The sequence below is a fragment of the Falco cherrug genome, chromosome 6 (assembly GCF_023634085.1).
Source record: "Falco cherrug isolate bFalChe1 chromosome 6, bFalChe1.pri, whole genome shotgun sequence".
NCBI lineage: Eukaryota > Metazoa > Chordata > Aves > Falconiformes > Falconidae > Falco > Falco cherrug.
In genome coordinates, this window is record NC_073702.1 from 2,511,952 (window position 1) to 2,535,089 (window position 23,138).

Genomic DNA, 23,138 nt, shown 5'->3' on the forward strand with positions numbered 1-23,138 from the left:
AAAGGCCCTTTCCCACTTCAAACGTTCTTCTAAATCTTATCTTCTAAAGTCTCTTAAGTACTTTTCTCCTTTGGGATTACAACTAAAATGAGTAGGTTAATGATAGGGTTTATTTTTCCCCTTGCTTTAGATATGCAGATTATAGTCCCTGAAACACATGGAAGAGCTTCAGTGGGAAGAATAAATTTAAAAAAATAATACTGGAAGATCCATTCCGGAGTATGCTGTAGCCAGAGCATTAATATATACTACAGAAGGATCAGAACTGGCTCATGCAAGTCCAGAACTCCAGGTAAGTCAGATGTGGGTACTTGCACACAGGTCTCCCACATTCCATTTAGATATAGGGGATTGGAAATATTGTCTCCTGGTGTGTAATACGGAATCATAGAATCACAGAACAGTTAAAACAGGAAGGGATCTCTTGAAATTATGCAGCCCAACTACGCTGCTCAACCAAAAACCTAGGACCATGTCCCACTGGATTTTGAAAGTCTCCAGGGATGGGGACTCCACAGCGTCTCTGGGAAAACTGTGCTGGTGTTTGACCACCCTCACAGTAAAAAGTGGTTTCTTGTGTTTGGAATTTCCTGAGTTTTATTTTTTGCCCATTTCATCCTGTCCTGTCAATAGGCACTGCTGAGAAGAGTATGGATATCTTCTTCATTTCTTCCTTTCAGCTACTAATACACGCTAAGATCTCCTTGATCCTTCTCCAGAATGAGCAGTTCCAGCATTGTCAGCCTCTCCCATTCAGAAAGGTTCTCCAGTTGGAAGATGCAGGTCATAAAGTGACTGCTGAAAATCCTTTCTGAATCTAGACCAGGTTGGGTGGAATAAGTATTTTAAAAATCCATTTGGATTTAGGCATCAAACTGTCTCAGAACTTGGTGGGCATGTAGTGGAACAAGATAACTTCGGAATTCCTCAGCAGCCACTGGACAAAAATCTTAGTGCCTTAAATTTTGGATTTAACCACCTTAAAAAAGCCATCCTTTATGTCTTTTTGTAATCATAGCCCAGAAGTAACCGCTGTTGTTTGAAAATTGTATTCAGAATCTTTAATCTCTCTATTAAATATACACAGATCTTCAGTATCATACTGCATTACTAATCCCTCTAAAATAATTATGTATCATTTACCACATTATTTCACACCTCTAAATATGATTACTTTTTTTATGTCATCAGCCATTATTTTACAAAGAGAAAAAAATTACCTTAAAGAAAATGGTATCAGTAGATATAAGACAATAAATACAAATGCCAGTCCATTTCTGATCAGCATGAAACCCTGATAACAGCATGCAAACTCTAGTATTGATTTCACAAACGTGGATAATGAAGATGGGACTGGCAGAGCATGTGTCAAAAGTATGTAAATGAATTGATGTTTAATCTACCTATGCCTAAGAAAAACAATCATCTCCTACAGAAGGATTGCTTTTATGTAAGTATTGTTAGCTGATGAAATCCCAGCACTCTAACAAGGATTTATAATTTGATAAAAATTGCTGGTGACTGGATCTGCATTTTCTTCAAACTGCTGCCCTGCTTCTTGCTAAGTGCACTGCTGACATGTTTGATATTGGACTTGAACTTGAAAATTACTATCCCAGTAGATGTTTATTAGATTTAGCTGGCTGAAGTAAACCTAGACACAGTGCCTGCAGTACAATGTAAAAACAGATCTTATTTATGTGTGCCGGGAAATGTTGCACATTTCTTCCTGGAAAAAAGGGAAAATCAGAAATAACAAGAACAAAAACACCCACAGAGCAAGGTATTATCCATGCTATTAGAGGACCGGAAAAAATTGACCTATGTTAGACTAATGTAATGTCATCTCTGAAAACATTACAATACTGTGTAATGCAATTTATTTTTATATAATCAGTTTAATACACATTATTGGGAAAAAGCTTGACAGAAAGCAGCATTTATAAATTCAATACATGCCATGAGCTGTAGCAGAAGAATCTCAGTATGGAGGTCTAATTTTTCATGTGAAAATATTGCATACATTTTAGTAGGAACTCAATGCATATGGTTCATTTGAAATTATTTTAAAGAAAACCTTTGAAGTTAATGGAAGTAGTAATTTTTCATGGAAGAGACTCCCAGAAATATTTAAAATCTGATAATATATGCTCATACCTAGAGAATCAATACTTCTATAATATAAAATATAATACTCTGAAAAATACTGCAAATTTTTTTTTTCTTTTTTTTTTTCTCTACAGATGACTGGAATGCTATAATCTTAGCAAGCATGCAACTATTTTTTTGTTTGCTAAGACTTCTGTTCTGTTAGACATGTAATGATGTGCCTATACCTACTAAAGTCAATTGGGAAATACATGTGGTAGTGACCTGCGCTTACTGGCACTGAATGTCTCATTTGACTCACTGAGTGTCTGTAGGAATCTTTCTGCTGAGGTTCTGCATGATTTCTGTCATCCTACCATCTGCTTTTGTTCTGCGGTTCTTTGCTGTCTCTGTTCGGTAACATTGAGCTAGTAGAAGTAGAGCACATCTCAGAAGTATTCAATGTTGAATTCCAAGTGATGTTTGACAGCGTTATATATCATTTAGTGTCAACTGTTGTACAAATATCACAGGATTTGTCTGGATGAAGAAGAAGGCATGATAAATACAAAAAAGGAAAAAGAGGCAAAGAAGCATGAAAAGGCAACAAAAACAGTAAGGAAAAGAAGAATGTGTATCTAAAGTGAACAGAGGCGGTCCTAAATGAATTGTCATGCATATGAAGAAAAGGAGGAGAATGCAGAGCATGGCACAGCAAGCACAAGACTCATACCCAAAAGAAATCAACCCAGGGAAAATAGTTATGTGAAAACAGTTAATGTGTTTCTGGCAGGTAAATGAAAAGAAACTGAACACAATGCTGAACCATACTAACCCTCTAAGCTCACTGTCGTACAAAGACAGCTTTCTGCTTTGTTACTGTCTTCTCTGCCTCCTTTTCTCTTCCTTCCCCTCAAACATGGCTGTAGAAAAAATACTGCTACATGAATGTCAGTGGTTTGCCTTTCAAATGTTTTAATGAGATGACATATGGGAATTCTAAAACCAGTGATACTGGCGATTATCAGCTCACTAATATGGCTGACTGGGTTGGACTATGGGCAAAATTGTCCAAAAAGGAGAAATTCTCCCAAAAGAATTCACATCTCTAAAGTATTTCACTATATTTAATGATTATCCTGAAAACATAGGCTCAGCTTCTCCTTAATTAACAAGAAATCATGACTTTATTGGTATCCCAGTTTCAGTATGAAAACTGCCTGGACACTAGGGACTTTCTCTGTATGCTCAGAAACATTTTAGTGCAGATAATATTGACAATTTGGACCCCACTTTACGCCCAACCTTGACTGAGACCTAGGAAGTACACAATCCCTGCGTAAGTTTCCCATCATGGAACCTGTTCCAGTAATTATTGTCAAAATACAGCTCTTAGAGCAGAACGTATTCAAAAAGCAGGGACAGCAGGCTTTCAACTTCCTGATGCAATATTCCCACACTTGGAAGACTCGTGGAGGAGGATGTTTATCTTCAGATTTCTCCTTTCACTTAGTATTGAAAACCTACCTTTCATAACCTAACAAAAGGTTAAACACCACACTTGGAGGAAGGACTCAGAGTTTTTAATATGAGGTGGAGTTGGAATAAAATTAATTATAAGGGTGTTCAGCAAGCACTGCAGAGAAAAGTGTTTCAAGAAACACCTGTCTGTAGCATTTCAAACAGGTTTTCACACGTGTCCTAGTCTGCTTAAGCTATACCTTACTCAGCTTGCTGACTTCTAGGGTTTCTTTTCTGATATACTTGATTTTGTCCCAGCACCACTGTGGAAGCTTAACACAGGATGCTGCTTCTTGTGTCAGACACCATCCCAGTTATACACTCATTATTAATTTTTAAAGGGATTAAGTTCCTTTCTAATTTATATCTGAATTCCAAACAGAAAAGTAATTTAGATGAAATTTTTGTTCTTTTATGTATGAAACTCTAAATTTCTGCTGATTGCAAATCTTCAAAACAGAAATCCTTAATAGTATCATTATTGGTCAGTATTGGAAATGTTGACTTTCATGCTTTTAAACAATATTACTTGCATTTTTCACTGTTTTTAATGGAAGAAATATAATTCTACACTTTCGGAAAATAACTTATGTTGTCCTCATTATCCACTTCATTACATTATCTGATGTCCTCTAGGAGGATTTCTTGGTATTTCCTAACCAACCACTAAGGTCTCAAGTGCATGTGAGTCTTTATTTGGCAGAGGTTTCATGCTCTTTCTGAGGCTGAGTTTTTTTGTTGAGTTGTTGTTTTTCTTTTCCTTTATGTGTTTTTAATTTAACTTAGTTATAAAATTTTTATTATGATTGTTCATGACAGAGGAATGAGCACATTTCAGTTTCTTTTTACTCCTTATTGCTTACTCCTATTTTTTTCATATAAAAAACATATAACCCACTATCTGTAGTTTTCGGTAAGCTGCCTTAATTAGATTTAAAACATGTATTTCAATATGTTATTGACAACAAAGCTTCTACTCCATCACTGTCAATGAGACCAAAAGAATTCAAGAGTAAATCAACAATATGGTAATTCTGCAAAGCTCTGAATATTTTAGCTTGTTGGGAACTTCCCAAGAAAGATAGGAGCACTTTGTATTTCATGCTAAAAATCAGGGCCCTGCAGTTCTGGGATTTTTTCACAGATTTTAGAGAGATCTGACTAGGCCGCAGGCAATCACTATTTACTGTGACTACTTCTAGTTAGTAAGGAAAAAAGTTATAGGGAAAGTGGTTTAGAGCCTTGTTACTATGTATATGACACTGGCTGGAAAAAAAAAAAAGTGTTGCTCGTTTATCCAAGGGTTTTCTGTTTAAAAAAAAAAAAAAAGTGATCAAATAATTTCATAATCGAGATGAAAGCCTGAAAAAATATGGTTAAAAGAGAATCAGGGAAACTAAAAACAGCAATAAGTGTCTAACTTCTGGCTACAGAAGACCTACATTTTTTGTTTACATATTTTAGGTAAATATTTCACTGAGCCTTAGATATCCTGAAGATATCCCTCTCCTAATAGGTTTAAGAATTCTTGTGCATTTAAAATAAATGCATTTATGTTTTTTAAGAAAGGTAAACCTTTCCAATATATCTTATCATAGTTGTTTTTTTTTTTCTTATCACCCACTGTAACTGAACTTTAATCAGCACAGTACCCATGGTAATTAAAACACTAGATTCAGTTTTACATACATTGGTTGATACTACATGTGCCAAATTTTACAAGAAATGTGTTGGGGCAGAGTGATGTCTGAATGGTATCTCCAAGAAAATGCAAGTTTTCTGCTGATGTGTGTTTTTTTCCATCTTACTCAGTTGACAGTCCTGGAAAGACACTAAGAATTAGAGTATTTTGAAACATCAGTTTCATTTTAATTTGAAATAGCTATTCTAATAAATTTTCTCTCAATAATCAAAGTTTCTGATCTGGTGAGTGAAGAGGACAACCAGTTTTTTTTTAAAAAAATAATTGGTTTGTTTTCTTTTTAGCACAAAAAAATTTAGGCAGTTTCATAAATCTTCACACTCTCCTGAGTTCACCTGGACTTGCTGGATATGTCTGGTGAATTCCTGTGAGCCACGGTTTTATCCAGACATTCTGGCAGGTATCTGAAACCTTCCTTTCTTGTGGGATGGCTAGGCAGAGAAATCACTATACTCTGTGATTGCTAAACCAGTAGATGTTTGGCTTTGGTTTTGCAGCTCAGAGCAAAATTCGGTTCTGCATTAACCACAGGTTTACTGTCTGGGGAGAACAGTGAATTGGAAAGGCCCAATGAGAGCCACACTCAGCCTCACCTCAGAAATAGTAACAAAAAGCTGTCACCCATTCAGAGGGCTAGAGTTAATTTTCCATGCAAATCCATGCAGAACTGAAATCCTACGCTGCAAAGTCACCACAATGCAATTCCCTTATTCACTGCAATTTACATGTGCTTTATATTTGGCTGAGTGCTCACCAGTACAGTGTGTTCTGTTTGCTTGCATGGGAACAGGGGAAAGAGTAACGGCTACTGGGTGAGGACGGAGCTACACCCCAGCCACGGCCTCGTGTCAGCCTTGGCCCTCTGTTTTAACGGAGACACTCTGCTGCTCTTCTCACCTGGTCCTTACACAGACAGCAGCTGTATCTGACCCTACAGTTGATGTCAACTTTCCTTATTCTACTGTAAAGTATCTTGAAATAAAGGAAAGTGGTTTTTGCCTAGTTGATCCACACGCATAGAAATAATTATATCGGAAAATCTCTTAAAAATACAGTTTTACAGAAGGTGCTTGAGTTCATTCTGAATGAAATGATTCAGCATGTCTTTCCAGCTGTTCATCCTGTGAAAACATGGATAAATCTTATTCCATAAAATATGGCCTTTTTTCTTCATTTTCTCTCCTGTTTACAAAAATTTCAAGTGAGCATGCAACACTTAGATAACAAACAAGGAATACTCCTCTGTATTATAACATATCTTGAAGTATCCTAAACTCACAATCAAACGAGTATTTATTTTTGTGAAAAAGTACCCTTTCTATCACATTTCTAAAACCAACAGTGAACGAGGGTCAGAAGGATAATAATAGCAATAATAATAACATTGTATATGCTGTTAAAATTCACATTTTCACAGGACAAATCTGCTATCATAAGCACAGCCTCATAAGATCTAGAAAGGGCATAAGGTTTAAAAGATTTTTATTTGGACCCAAAGGCTCAAAAGTGAGTTACATCATGAATTTGTGCCTGCCCTTCTCAGTGCACGTGGCTGAATCGGGAGTCCAGGGCGGCTGTGAACGGGCTAAATCACCCCGTTTTCTGCCGTTGGTCTCAGAAGCAGAACATCTGTTACGCTGCCTCACAGGATGGTCACAGTGCTCCGATCTGGCCAGCAGGGTGTTTCTGCTGCAGGTTTGCACTGTGTCTGGCAATCTGTGACTTGTGCTTAATGCAGGCTTTAATATAAACACTGAGTCTTTAACAAGACTATAAACTTCTCAAATAACAACCAAAAAACCCCACCACAACCTTTTATAGTTTGCTAAAATTGCATATTTTGAAGGAAAGCATAGGTATAGATTTATGTCTCCCTGACTTCTGTTTTTTAGAATATGGTATCTCAGAATATTTTATACATGGATTGAAGTACCATGAACAAAAAAAAAATTAAATAAAATGCACTAAAATAAAATCCTTACAAAAACAAACAAAACAAAAAAAGCCAAAACACACCCCCCCTCCAAAAAAAAAAAAAAAAAAAAAACAAAAAAACCCCAACCCAACACCAAAAAAACCCCACTTTAGGAGCTATAAGAAACAAAATTCTTTTCATGTAAGATGCTCATATGTTTTACTGCAAAGTTTGGTGATCCACAAATGACAGGCAAATGGCTTAGTGCCATATAGAAATTATTCTACTGTACCTTCAAGGAAGAAAATAAAACCTTTTGTTTGCTACTAATAATGAGAAATAAAAAATATGTAGAAATAAGAGAATTTGTCTATAACCTTTCATATAGTTTAATTTATGACAAAAGAATCAAATGCTTTTATTTTCCAAGATTAATCTGCACAGTGAATCTTAATAAAGCAAAAACTTCATGTATTGAAAACAATATATAAATTTTTTCTAGTTTGAAAATAAACCAGTTAATTCTTTGCTGTAAACAATATATTTTCCCTGAATATAGCAGAATTACAAAAAATTTGTGATCATTGTTCTGCGATGCACACTTGTAAGGAGAATAATCCACTGTTGGCCTGATTATCTTCAGGGCATCAATGAAACTGAAATAGGACTATCTGAAGAAAGAAAAATTACACTACAATCAAATGGTTTGAACTTTGACAATGTATCATCATTTGCAACCAGTACCCCTAAGATTAATTTTGGAGGACATCCCTCTGACTACCGAGTTAATAGGAAACTAAAATGAATATTTGCTTGAAGTTAATTGCTTGCCTCGTGTATTGCATAATGCAGTAAAGTGCACTACAGGCGCGTTCGTATTTGGCCTTAAAACTGTGTAACAAAAGTTTTCAATTATTTTATCCTCATCCACAAAAGCAATTTCAGAACTATGAGAAATATTTCATTTTATCAGTGTTGAAATGCTGAGGCATATCTCCAAAGGGGTTATCATCCCACACATTGAAATTATTCTGTTTTCTATATAAAGTTAGTTTTGTACACTAGGAAATTGTCATTTTGAAAGTCTTTAAGTATGGTGAAAGTCTCTCCACTGCCAAGTTCACCAGATTTAAAAAATAATAATCCTTTGAATAATCAAATTTTGACATATTATAGATGTATTCTTATTAATGGATCAGTTCAGAGTAAGTTGCAAATTAATGTCATATGTACATGAACTGATTTTTTAAAAATATTGGAATACAGGAAAACTGAAAAATACCTTTTAAAACAATAAATGGAAGTATATGATAATGTAATGATACGTGCAAGGAGAACAATAATAATAAAGTGAGCAAAAAATATACAATATGCTAACATACTTTTTTCTCAAGACAGAAAGCAAAGCCATTTTCCCTGTGTTTTGTACAACATGCAATGAAAGGTGATAAAGCCTAGACCTATTTATTTCAGAGAGGCTTTGCAGCTTTCTGAGCTTTCAGTTTCACATATACAATACTTTCTAAATACTATTCTTCTGCAACTTATTCATTTTTAAGATTAAATTTAAAAATTAAACTTAAAGGAGAATATTGAAAGAAATCGGTGTTAGCAAGGAAATTTGTAATTTAGCTTAAATTAAAATTTGTGTGGATCAAAATAAATTTTACTTCATCATGAAACAAGAATAAAAAATGATCAACTAATTGCTTTAGAAACCTTAATAGAAAACAAGTAATGTCATTGTAAAGCACAAAGATAAGGCATGACATGAGCTTCAGTAAGCAGGACTATTTTATCAGGTATCAAAAATAAACACAAAGACCCCTCTTATAGTTTCAATGATAGCTTAACAAATATCATCAGAACTTTGCACTTAAAATTCACAGTGAATTTCCAGGGAAAAGTGCCATAATTCCAGTCACTATAGACAGATACTGCTGGCTCTGAAAAAAAATAAATATATATATATATATTTGTTTCATTTTTCAGGAAATCATTTGACTCTTGAATGCTTTTTCCTACACACAAATTCATTCTAAGCTTTAGACAACCTCAAGTAAAATGTTAAAATTAATGACAACCACAACAACTGTGATAAATTGGAGATTTACTAGGGAGATTAAAAGGGCTTTTTACCATCCTTTTAACAATATCCAACGCAGCAGGCACTCCCAAAGGAGGTAATATATCCAGGGTCACACAATTTCCTTCCACCTCTCCGTTTATTCTGGGCTTAGTTCTGTATTGGGTATGGTCCTAAACCCACATAAAAGTTGACCTGTATCGAGTAATTTTAGACAGAATCTTATGTAGGGAAAGCTTAACCACCTTCTTTACCAAACAATTGTGTGGGGAGCAGGGGAAGGGGGGATTTCTCTAACATTAAATGTTAGATGAAAAATGCATTAAATGTGTGTGTGTGTGCGTGCGTGTGTGTGTGTGCACGTGTGTTATTAATAAAGTATTTGGTGAGGTTCAGAAATCATTAAAATGATTCTGTGTGGGACACATATGGAAAATGCTGCAGCAGAGTAGGTATTCCATGAGTTCCAGCTGACCTCCATGTTAGGCAAAGACCAACACTTCTAGTATCGGAGATGTTGAAAGAGAAACACCTCCACTGCATAAAGGATCTCACATAAGGTTGAGAAGAAGGCGATTTGATTAAAAATACCAAAAAGCAGATAGTTCAATACAAAGACTGACCAGTACTACGCATATGCCACAGTGAGAGTGGAATAAATGTGAAACGATGGACTGCTTGCAATACCTTAAACGGTGCTAACCATGGGCAAGGTCTCCATTGAGAACTTTGTGCTCTCGTTGAGCTCAGGAGCAAAACGTTTTTCCAATGGTGCTTTTAATCATGACAGTAAATTAGCTTCTTTTCTTGAGTGAATTTGATGACTTACAGGTAATGACGAAGCCCTATACCGTATCCATAAGATACTTTGAACTTCAAACCCTTAGACATCTTCCGGACACACAAGAAAGATGCATACAACTATGAAGGAACAATGAGAGCATAAATATGACAATCACACATTTTTTCATATATATGTAATGTGCATATTTGTGAGTATATAATATATATATGTCTGTAAACACATATCTTGTGTGTGTGTGTATATATATATATATACACACACATTCTTTTTCAAGCACACATACAAAACCTTTCGTACTCTTTTTCACCTTCCCTTCCTTTAGCTTTGCTTAGATGGTTAAGTATTTTTATTGCATATTACTTTATATTTTCAATTTACTACTTCTCCATATATTCCCATCCTTCATTTTCAAATGTAAATTCAGTGACTTTTTAAAAAAGTGCACTATGTCTTGTAATTGCCTGCGATTCTTAAACTGCTTGGTTAACTGAGAACCATCTTTCCTTTTCTATTATCATAATGGCTTCTGAAGGTTTATTAGAACTTTAAGAACTTGTGTTATCTATTTTCCATATTATCAAAGTAAAAACATTAGTTTTTCTTTCTTTGGAGAAAGCAACACAATGAGAAAGTGACAATGAGATTCTCTGATAAAACCCCACTGAATGTACGAGGCATCCTGTGTATATGTTGTGTATCAGGGATATGATGAGGTAAAATCTTAGACTATTTACAAATGTAATTGGATTGTTAAAGAAAAACGGAGCTAAGCTCTAATAAAAAAAAAAAAAAAAAGTGTGCAAAGCTTCTCTTTCACAACGTGTTTTTAACTATATTTTAGTATCATCTACAGGTTTAATATGTTTTTTAACATATTCAGAAACTAGACTTAATCTTATAATCCATTTATTTTTCAGGTGGTACAAGTGGTATTAATCAGAATAGAGGATCACCTCTGACTGGTTAATCCTAATTAAAGCTGAGCAAGAGATTTCTTTGTGAAGTTTTCTGATGAATTCAGTACTAGGCTGAACTTTCCTGATGTGTGTTATTCCCACTGCATGGACAAAGATGGTTACAGTGTCACCGAGGTTTTGGACCAGTTTGAATGGCACTTATGCAATGGACTGAGCTAAACTGGGAACAGCACAGCAGGACAATGTAGAGTTTCCAGGGGAATATAGTTAGCAGAAAACATTATCATTAGCCTCTACTTGACAGGGTAAACTAAAATTCCTGTCCTACCCCCTGCCTTTCACTACTTATATGGACATGTTAAACAACTGAGATGTTTTAATCTTCTTGCATGACAAAGAAAAATCCAAAACCCTCAGAAGTAGAAAAAAGCTAGGCTGAATTTGCAATTCTGGCTGGTATTACTCCTGAGATGGACAGAAGCCCAAAGGGTGGTTTAAATGTAAACTAGTTTATGGCTTCTTTACTGACCTAGAGCAGGACAGAGAAGCTGAAAGGAATGGCACAACTCAACCAATGACAGTGACATGCCTAGTGCATTTATCTTTGTCCTGTCCATGGTAGAGGGTAGGCTCCACCATAGGAGGTGGAGACACATCATGGTAGATTTATCTGCCATGTTGCTGCTTCCTGCTAACTGTTGTCCAGATACCACCAACCTACAGTGATAAATTCCTACCTCATTGCGTTGCTCGGGTGGGGCTCACAGACCACCACTGCAATATTCGAGGAAATCAGAGCTGAAAGCGCTCTCAGCCCAGTCTCAGTAATCTACTAGCAAGACTACTCTGTAATCAACCAGCAAAACAAGCAAATGAACAAAATCCCCAATAAATAAACAAACCAAAAATCGAAGAATGGGTATCTGAACTTTAGGGTTTTTTAAAAGGGAAGTTTCTGCAGGGTTTAAAACTGTAAATTACGGGTGATCCTTTAGATTTATGTTCACAGCCCAGTAAAATGAGACGTTTAAATATTTTCCTCTACTGGCCAATAAATGTTAGGAATAAAATGTGAATTCTGTTCAGCACTAGTTACCTTTTTTCTGAGAAATGGTTCATTATCCTCACTAGGAATATTGTGCAATTATCCAAATATCATAAAAATTTAATCTGATAGTCATAAATGTCTTAGCTCAAAAAAGAGGGCTGATCTGAAAAATACTGCTCCTTTTGCATTGGAAAAAAACAGGTAGTTATAACTCGACAAGATAGAGTTGTGTCTCAAAACAGGTTTTTAGAGCATTCTTTTCAGTAAAACATGTCTGTTTCTGTTGAAACCTCAAAATGTCAAGTGTCACTTGTTTTTAAGCATTTTTAAAATAAAACAATAAATAATTAGTGCTGAAAATGAAAATAGAATTGTTTCTTTAATTTAGCTTTGTTGTGTACAGGTTTCCAAAATAAGTTTTCCACTTGGTGAAATTCTTAACTGCTTTTACAGGAGAAAGTCTTTTCCCTTTAAGTAGGTGGCAAAGGCTGCAGGAAACCTAGCTTCTTATTGAGTCTAGCTCCTCACCGAGCACAAATGAACTTAGACCATTTGATATGAGAATAAAGGTAATGGAGACTTCCAAATTTGGAAGATCTATTTAGATATTTATGGCTGGCTGAAATTCATAGGAATTAGACGAATACGTATCCTTCAGCACTTGATACATTAGTCAGTAAGTTAGAGCATGCTGTGGCCGTTACAGTGATCTGGTCAACAACTCAGGTGTTCATAGGGTAGGGCTGCAAGTGGCCATTGAATGAGAAGCTGCTATTTCCAACTACTTTATCTGATTTTCATGTAGTCCCTTTTCCCAGTTTCAGCTAAATCTGTAACAGCTACAGCAATAATTACTTATACACAGCTTTACCAGTGGAGTGGGAGGAAGAGGACTGAGTCCTTTGTGATGGATTGGAGAGCACTAAGCAGTCTCTTCTCCATAAGCATAATGACTAGTTAGGGTCTTTTGAGCTGAACTGAAATCACTAATTTATATGCTTGCTTTCGGTGTCTTTATCCTTCTGTGGTGGGTTGACCCTGGCTGGATGCCACATGCCCACCATGGCTGCTCTATCACTCCCTGCCCTCAGCTGGACAGGGGAGAGGAAATACAACAAAAGGTTCATGGGTCAAGATAAGGACAGGGAGATCACTCACCAGTTACCATCATGGGCAAAGCAGACTTGACTTGGGGAAATCAGTTTGATTTATTGCTAATCAAATCAGAATAGGAGAATGAGAAATAAAACCAAATTCTGAAGACACCTTTGCCCTACCCCTCTCTTTTTCCCCAGCTCAACTTCAATCCCAAATTCTCTACCTCCTCCTCCTCTCCAGCAGTGCAGGGGAATGGGGAATGAGAGTTTTGATCAGTTTATTACATGTTGTTTCTGCTGGCCGTTCCTCCTCAGGGGGAGGGCTCCTTACACTCTTCCTCTGCTGCAGTGCGGGTCCCTCCTACAGGACACAATCCTCCATGAGCTTCTCCAATGTGAGTCCCTCCCACGGGCTACAGCTCTTCAGGAACTGCTCCAGTGTGGGTCCCTTCCACGGGGTGCAGTCCTTCAGGAGCAGACTGCTCCAACGTGGGTCCCCACAGGGCCACAAGCCCTGCCAGCAAACCCGCTCCAGCATGGGGTCCTCCCTTCATGGGGCCACAGGTCCTGCCAGGAGCTGCACCAGTGTGGGCTTCCCACTGAGTCACAGCCTCCTTCGGGCATCCACTGCTCTCCTGTAGGTTTCTCCATTGGCTGCAGGTGAAGATCTGCTCCACTATTAAGCTTCTCGCAGAAGCCACTCCTGTGGCCTCCCCCCCCTCCCCCCCCACCCCCACCCCCACCCAAAACCTTGCCACACAAATCCAATACACCTTCTAACTTTAAAGAAAAAGATTAATATATTTGTTCAATGGCAGAGTATTAGGTCCAAACCTTTTGCAACACATACTTATGCTAAATGTCAAGACTTATTTTTAGTTCAGCTTTGTAAGCATTAAAAGAAAACAACTGCAGCAGGTGCCAGTTAAGAAGTAGAATCTGAATCAAATAAAAATAAATTATTTAAAACTCTTGATACATTCCTTCATCCAGGAAATATATATCCAAACAAATTATATGGCTATTTCAATCAGAAATAAATACAGGGGTGGGTGTGTGGGTGTGTGTGAGAAAAGAGACAGTTCTGCAGTATTTATTTTCTTTTGTAAGTGTTTGACTTGTAACAAATAGGGGGTAAATCCCCTAACCTGAACTTTTCTGTGAATAACTTCTATTTACATTTCTGTTAATTCCCTTCTTCATTCAACCAGAAAAGAATAACATAATCTCCTGCTAAGTTTATTGTGGAAAATCACATAGCATCAAAAAAACAATAATAATTTAAGTCAAAGATTTTTTGAAGGTGGGATTGGACCCCTGTGTTTCCCTTAGCTAAACATCTGAGAATGAAAAAGACAACTGTCAAGATGTCTCCTGGCTTGTGTTACAAGAAACTAAATCCATTTACTCACTAGTGTGATGTCCTGCTAGCAGGAAGCAAGCATGCACTAATTAAATGCTTCAATTCTTTATTTAAATGCTTACACTGCATCTCCAAAGAGAACAGTGTCCAGTGCAAATTGTTCTTGAGGAAATTACTTGGATTTTTAAGCTTTGGTTGTAACAGAAGTGTATGGGTTGTTAGCAAATTAGTAGTTATGGTTACAGTAAGTGGAAAACAGAAGCAATTATGGCTACAAATTACTTCAAAAGTATGAAAAACAAGATGAGCTACTATGTTACTAATAGCAACTGGACTAAACTAAAGCTGTCAACAACAAAACCAAGACTAACAAGCAAATGATTTAGTACCAAAGGAGGAAGTTTTACAGGAAGATGTAATATTTCCGGGTGCCAGTTGAAGCTCATATTCTGTGAACACCAGCTGGGTTTGTACTCCATGAGAATTGCTTGCCATGATTTGTGGTTTACTATTTCTAATCCTTAAGTTTTAATTGCATTAATAATTGTGACATGGAAGATTACTTCTGTTTCACACCAGCATGCCTAAGTGAGGTCAGTAAGCTTTAAGAACATTGTAAATGAAGAAAAAGCATGGCACTTTTTTTTTGAGGAAAAAGCTTCTTTCTTTTTTTTTTTTTTTCTTCTCCCCCTCCCCATGAATGTATTGAGTTTTAAAAATAATGTATTTGCAGAATTTACTTTGATCACATGTTAACTTGTTATGCTTACATTTTCTAAATAGCTATTTGGTTTACTTTACTTTTTTTCTCTGGTACCAAGAGATTCATAAAGCTTGAGATAGGTTCCTTCAGTCAGAGAAAATGATAGACTTCTCTAATGAGGGGTGTCTGACGCTGGGGATAAAGAAGAGAAGAATGTACCAATCATGCAGCAGAAAGCGTATCAACTGAAAATATTTACTGTTCCTATTAAAAATGAATTAACAAAAACAGGTGGTCTTTTAATTGAAGCCTTTATCACTCTTTGCTCAATTTCATTTAAATGCAAATTTTAAATCCTTTCTCTAAGCCAGTAGAAAGTTGAAACTGAACATGAACACTGGTTTACTAATGATGCAATTATGTGGCAAACCGTGAGGCTTAATATGAGATACAACATATACTGGAAATATTAAGACAGCCAGTGAGGGTCCTCTTCTTTGAGTATATACATTTGTAAGTTGTCATATTCATCCTTAATACAGTACACTTTACTTGGTTTTGGTAAGATAGTTATTTCAATTTAACCCTAAGTATAGTGCCTTGTATTTATTTTGGGCTGTATATCTTCCTTGTCCCATGGTGGGGTGGTGGTGGTGGTACTTTATACCCAGAAGATCCAAATCTTGTCATAACTGTAAAAATGAAGCTCATCTATACACAGGTCTGACATTCCAGACTCTGCTGAATTTCTAGGTAGGACACAGTAAGTCAAGGGCCTAGACTGGAAAACTGAAATCTTCAGCTGTTTGCTAAGTGATGGAGATTTATATGCAGGGTACCTCTTCTGAGTCATCTGATGGAAGTAATTTGTGCGTCATTCTGGAAGCTTCCAGCTTTCAGTTCTCCTCTCCCTCTCCCTCTCCCTCTCCTCTTCTTTCTCTTTCTCTCAAAGACCACTTGGTAGTTGGTATTTTTTATCTGCTTGCCAAAAACATTTTGTTGCCACATCCTAGCACATGTTTACCTTAAGCTGCTTTGACCTATGGAATGGATTTCATAACTGGTTTAGATTTTTTCTTTAAAATATTTTTAGTCTATACCAGGGTGAAATACATATTGCCAAAAAGGCTGCCACAAAGCAGCTGAGAGGATGGTGGCCTTATCCTGGCTGCTCCACATGGGTCAGGTGAAACATCTGGGATAAAGAGTGGACCTGCTCTTCCACCGAATATAATTTGAATAGATTATTTAGAATTTAAATAATAAAAAACAAACCAACCCCACACCAAAACCTAAATGACAACAAAAACCCAAAAGCACTCTCTGATGTCATGGAGATGTCTAAAAATATTGACTGGCTTCTTGGAGCTCATAGCACTACACAGAGGCTGCATGATGTGCTCAGTGCTTATTTGTGCCCCTTCCCTTTTTTTTTTTTTTTTTTTTTTTGTGTCATGTTAATTATATTAAATATATATAAATAAAAAAACACCAACAAAAGCAAAACAAAACAAAACCAAAAAAAACCCCAGCAAACAAACCAAAAATGCCACATTTAAATGGAGATACCAATACAAAAGAGACAAAACAAAAGTCACAGCTAGAGAAATAAAAGGATTTGTAACTTAGAGAAAAAGAAACAGTAAGAGATATATTTTTTTTTCTCTCTCTCTGTAAGATTTATCCCTCCTAGGATATTAGAGAATATTTCTTCTGAGTTTGCCACTTCTGTACTGCACTTTCATAGTAAAAGAAATAAGAACAAACATTTTAGGAAGGGGTCATATAGACCTTCAGTGATTCAGTTATCATGGCTTTAGTGTGGCTGTTTCAGACTACGAACAGGGATATTTTTCATTTGTCAGGAAAAGAACCAGTAGCAGGCCCTATGAAAACTCTCAGAACTGTATAAAAAGCAAATTTTACAGCTTCCAGGTTCAAAAGTTCAGGCCAGAGGTGTGGTTGCATGCAATTTATTTTGCATATGAAAGAAATAGTCTTGTGACTTTCCATATTAATGGTCCTCTTTCATTATAATATTAAATACACTGGGAAGGTTGATACGTCGCACAGGATAATGTAAGTTGACATATACAAAGGAAACATAAGAAAGCTTAGCTCCTGATACTGCTATTTTGCTTCTGGGTATCTCTGAAATGCTGAATATATTTTTCATTTCATCTTAGCTTAATGCAGGCATCAGCTGTTTGCAGAGGGAAAAGCAGACTTAAAAAATATCCAGGCATCATTCAGCCAAACATTTGACTCCAAGAGTTTTCCAGTAATTGGTAAACTATTGAGATTCCTCTGACACCTGCACAAACTATTGCTTGATGCATACTGCTAACGGCTGTCTCCATAGAAGCCCCTTTAATTTATTACTAACCTGTTTTTTCCTTAACAAAGTCAAGGGCATGGTATTTGGGTTTTCACTCCCTGCTTTCCCTGGTAGCAGGAGGGGTCCTTTCCAGGCTGGAGGGACGGACTGGGCAACGGGGAATCTGCAACAGCTGATTCAGCTGCTTCTTCCTGAATAAGAAGCTAATCCAATTGACACACAGTAAAGTAAACACATAGTGACATATTTGTAGACAAACTGTCATGCCTTTGATTATCCCCCCCCAAAAAAATAAATTCTGAATTGCAAGCATGGAATTTGAAAAGTCTGCCTGCTTTTCAAACCTCAGAAGCTGGTCCATTACTGCGAGACCCCACCATTAGGGGGGAAAGTTAATTTCAGTGTCATGCAGTACATTTCCTTGCATCTCCTGGTAAGTCTCTCTTGCACACTACACTGAAGAAATATGAAAATGTTCTTTTCACACTATAGATGTTTAGCATGGCCTGTGTTTTATAAATTGTAAATGTCTGTTTTCTTTTCGTTTTCTGTTACATACTTGAATGATGCTTTGCAAAGCAAGTTGACTTTGCCCTGTCTTACAATGGCTTTTTTTGATGCAAATAGAACATATTTGAAAATATTTATTTTAGTTTGGCATGTACAAAATAGTTTGGATTTTGAAAAGCAGAATTGGTTTAATATTGTTCTCAGTGACCACTGAACTCATGCAGTGCAATGAAATCAGGACTGCGCCTGCCTTGCAAGGAGCCTCACAACTGCAGTGTCACTATTGCAGGGGCTGGGTATCCACCCCTTTGAACCTTTTACAGCAAAGGAAAAATAGACTGTTTAAACAGAGTGATGTACTTATCTGTCAAACTGTATCACATATCCTTCTAGGGTGAACTCTTTCTTTCTGAACAGAAGCAAAGAAGCGTGTTATCCTGCCCTGCCATTACATACTTGTAAAGGACAAAGAACGAGGTCTCCTTTAAGTGCATTTACTAAAGATTCCTCTAGACTGAAAATCCTTTTAACTACTGTGCTGTTAAGAATAGGGCCAAGCAAACACTTGATGCCTTCAAGTTCATTAGCCCAGCTACAGGATTTGGTGCGAGGATGAATTTCCCTCAGCACTGCATAAATAAAATTTCCAGAGCTGTTCACATTGCATGTGAATCCTCCTTAGGTGAGTTCCTTTTCCCCTGTTTTCTTGGGTTTAGGTGAGAGTCTTTGTGGAGGGTTTTGGGGTTTTTGAGCTCATGATTTTAGAGTCAGATCATTAAACATATTTAGTGACCGCAATAATTCCTGCTTAATCTTCAGCTACCTCTAAAGTACTTGATAGTATTTAGAGGAAGGAATTTTTAGATAGTAGCTAAGCAAGGCCCTGTTTGAGCTAATTATGATTGATGAGCAGAGGATGGCCTGGGAGTTACCTGTTAAAACTGGCCAAAGATGAGTAAGCATCTCTGAAATTATACATGATCTCCTTCTCCTAGGTTCTTGAACTATGGAACGTTAAACTGAAGTTAAGCTTCTATTCAAAGTTCCATGTCAAGGCAAGGCATGCCTTTTACTCCCTTTTCTTCTAGAAAAGACAAAAGCACAAAATCAACAAAAATCTGAAGAGAAAGGGAATAGTTAGCAGCTTGGTAAGTTACTTACCAGTGCTGTAAGAAACATAAATCACCTATGTGGTGTTGAATGCAGAGAAACGATATAAGTTAATTTTCTATATCCTTCAAGAACATCCCTATTACCAGACTGCCTTGAGTAAGCTAAAGGAGGAATTTTTTGATCCTGAGTATTTTATATTTGACTGTTCTCACCGTGGTCTGTTGGCTTACTTTGGTACAAATCTGCCTCTAAATCTTTTGGAGCTACTCATCATACATAAGTAAGTTTTACTTACTGGAGGAGAGAGAAATATGCTGCATTTCCTGGTAACCACTCAGAAAATATACACATCCAAGTCTGTCCTGCTATGTAATCTGTCAGGGTTTGGTGCTTTTTTGTTTGTGTGGTTTTTTCTTTATTCTGGGCATGCTCTGAAGATAAAGGATCACACTTTTTTGATAAGAAAGCTTTTTTTTCTGGCAGAGTTTGAAACTGTCAGGAATCGTAACTTGAACAAGAGCTTAAAGAAACTAATTAACTCCTGACAGGATCCAGCTTCAGCACCTTGTGTGTGCAGGGACTTACAGAGTTAAGCAGCAAAGAATGGGTTTTGAGGATGGCACTTGTGGCTAAATGGGAACTGAAAACGAGGATAAAGATAGAGGCTTTTCCAGAATGTTTTAAGAAGCAGAGTGAAAAGTTTGAAGTACTTTTGGGAAAAAAAAAAAAAACTGCACAGAATTTAAGTTAAATATGAATATATCTACTTTTGAACTTGTAAGCATTCCCTGCTAGATGTTACCAGTTCAAGTTCCGTTCAATGAAGCCGTTGTACAGCAGCAGCAGAACCTGTGTGGCAACTCCATGTTACAGCACTCCTCATTTATTTATTTATTTTTCTTACAAATTAACATGCTCTTGTACCGTATCAGAGTACTTAATGAGTTCAGTTGCCTGGAAAACTTACCTTTGAAAAGAGTATTGAAGACTGAAGCAAACTGTATCTATGATATTAGTTACTAAGAACATTCTTGTGCTTCAGAATTCTTTTTTTTTAAGCATGCTAATGTTTACTGTTCCTTTGAAAAGGAGTTTTGCTTAGCTAAGCAATGTACTGTGACACTAAGTCTCTAACATAGCTTTCCATCTTGTCATCTTTCATTTCATCCCTTGTTAATTAGCTCAGTCATCAAGAATGCTAACATTTTCTTCATGATTAATTTTGAAAACTATATAGCATCTCATTTGTTTTACTCTTTCCTTGATTCTTTGCAGCATTTATAGGAGACAGTACTTCAAAGTGCAATGTAAAAGATCTTGGAGCAGCAGCTAGTAAATTAAACATTTAAAAAGCTATCATTGTTGTACCTTTATAAAGTTTTTAGTTTCTTTAGAGCATTTTTACATTTTATTAAATGGGGTAGTATAACACGCCTCTTTAATTTTTTGCTTTAGATTAGCTTTAATAAAAGCTACAAAGAGAAACAGCAATGAAGTTTCTTGCAGATAGCCTGGAATAAGTTGTCTTTCTGGTTCCAGCCAGAACACAAAATGGCAGGAGTGTTTTGCAGTCAGCAGGCTTGTAGCAATGCAAAAGCTCAAAAAAAAGAGTACACTGAAAGCAAAACCACATTTACATAAAGTCTGCTATTCATACAGCTACCTTAGACAGTGGCTGGCTCCATGAAATACTTCCTAGTATCCAGTCTGACTTCACCTTTGCCTTGCCTTACATAGGCTTGTTTCCACCTGCAGAAAGAATATCGCTACAGCAGTTTTTCCCCACTCTGCTTTCACTTTACACAAAAGGAGGTGACTGTAAAAAAAAAAAAAAAAAAAAGGAAGTGGCTGTAAAGGAGCAAGTAATCAACTTGCATACACACACGTGTGTGCGCTTGCGCACACGCACATACGCAGAAAAACTGCCAAGACCCCGTCCGGATGCCACAGTCCCGCAAAAGGAACATGATGACAGCTCAGTACCAGGCTGCCCCCACGCAGGGGTCTCAGACAGGACATACAGTCTACATCCAGTTACAAGTGAATTTTGGAGAGCAATAAACAGAGACAGAGCATAGCTAGGACTCTGCTGTTAACACCTCTTGCAAAAGTGGGGCTGCACAGGAACATTAAAGGCAGGAGATGACCTTCATTTTTCACCATAGCGGTGTCATTACCAGAAATGTGTTCCCACAGACATAATCACTAGCAGCCTGGGAATCCTTCTTAGGGTGAGATCGGCAGCTGAAATGCTGTAGCTGCAGATTTTTTTCTCTAAATATCATTGTTTCTGTCTTGCTGATAGGGAACATGAAGGTCTTGCTGAAGGTCATGGAGAGTCTGGGACAGAGGAAGAACAGCAAGTACTACCGAGTCTCTTCAGCCTAGTCCCAGATACTTACACTTATCAGACGTATGTACATTGTGAAGCATAACATGCTAATATCTATAATTATATAAAAAAATCCTATTTCATTTGACCTTATTTTTAATTAATTTTTATTTATATTTTTTATTAATAATAATTATTTTCTTCTGGTGGTATTTGAATGCCAGTATTTATGTTATTTCAGTTTTTCTTTACATATTTAACACTAGTAGAAAATAATTTTTGTGGCTCTGATTTTGTCACCTTTAGAATGTCTTTCCATTGTAACACAATAAAGAAATACTATGTTTGACCATACAGATTACTTACAAAATTTTCAACTAAATATTTCATTCAGATTTTATTCTGTCTGTCTTTATTTCTTACTGTTTGGGGTAATGCATGAAACAGAGGGGATGTACAGAAGTGGTAGTTAGAATTGTCTTGGTTTCTCCTGAAAAAAAAAACCACACCAAAACCAAACCAAAAAAAAACCCAAACCAACACAGCTTAAATTACTGAAATTCTGAGAAGGGCAAAAGGAAGTGTAAATGACAGTTGTCTTCAACCCTCCCTACCCCCCCTCCCCTGCCCCCCCCGCCCCCAAAATCCCTGCTGTTATTTTTCTATTTTGTTTTAAAAGCAACAATTAACACTTATTTGTGCTTTGCTTTATTTCTGGTTTTGTATTTTATAAATAAAATAATTTATAAAATTCTTATTTTAATTTGGTTTATTATTATTTCTATAATACATTTACTCTTTGTGAAATTTATTGCCTTGGAAACACTGGAGGCAAGAAAGAACACTTCCAAAACTGCCAAAGAATCCTCAGAGCACAGCTAAAAGTTAGTGGATCTTTTTTTACTTAGGAAACTTTGATCATTAGAAAATAAAATAAGTAAATAAACAAATAGCACCCTCACAGCCTTCTGAGAATGGTGTTTTCAAGTATTAACTCACCAAGTACTTAATTTTATGAAGTTCTGGGAGATCATTTATGAAAGATTGTATTAGCTGACAAATAATTTACAAGTGGTCTTTTATAGCTATGCCCAAGCACCAAATCTACCCACAGATAAAATGTAAAACTTAGGCTTGGAATGTAAGAAAAAAGGAAAAATAAAAATAAAATCTGATAGCAAATATGGGAGAGAAAGGAAAAGAGAGAGAGGGGACAAAAAAGAGAGAAAGGAGGTGGGAGGAGAACACTGTATAAGAAAATAGATGATCAAATTTCCAGAAGATACTTTACAAAAGTAAAGCTGAAGGGAAGAAATTATTATACTACACAAAGGTTCTAGTGATTTAAATTGTGAACTTTCTAAAAGTTTAGTGAAAAAGACCTTTTGAGAGTCTCTCATCTATTACAACATCGTTTTGCAAAGCATTTCTTGCTGACTACAAAATGAAAGAATGTGAAGGTCTGATATTTAATAGCCTGGAGCAGCTACAATCCACAGAGCCACAAAGGTATAAGGCTGACACTGTACAGAAACGTGTTTCTAATGAACATTCTTGATATGTTCCAGGAAAACAACTGAATATTTATCCAGACCATCAG

General features: G+C 36.5%; 1 long non-coding RNA gene across 2 annotated transcripts; it reads right to left on the bottom strand.

Annotated features, from left to right (window-relative positions):
• Positions 1-7,680: 7,680 nt before the first annotated feature.
• LOC114014421 (uncharacterized) lies at positions 7,681-20,983 on the bottom strand. Of its 2 annotated transcripts, none has more exons than XR_008732977.1 (3): positions 20,870-20,983; positions 17,632-17,786; positions 7,681-9,172 (listed from the first exon to the last, which is right to left on the bottom strand). It is a non-coding gene; the product is annotated as an uncharacterized LOC114014421 (long non-coding RNA). The 2 variants fall into 2 exon arrangements; XR_003557896.2 differs by lacking the exon at positions 7,681-9,172 and adding an exon at positions 15,249-15,437.
• Between the last annotated feature and the right edge of the window lie 2,155 nt (positions 20,984-23,138).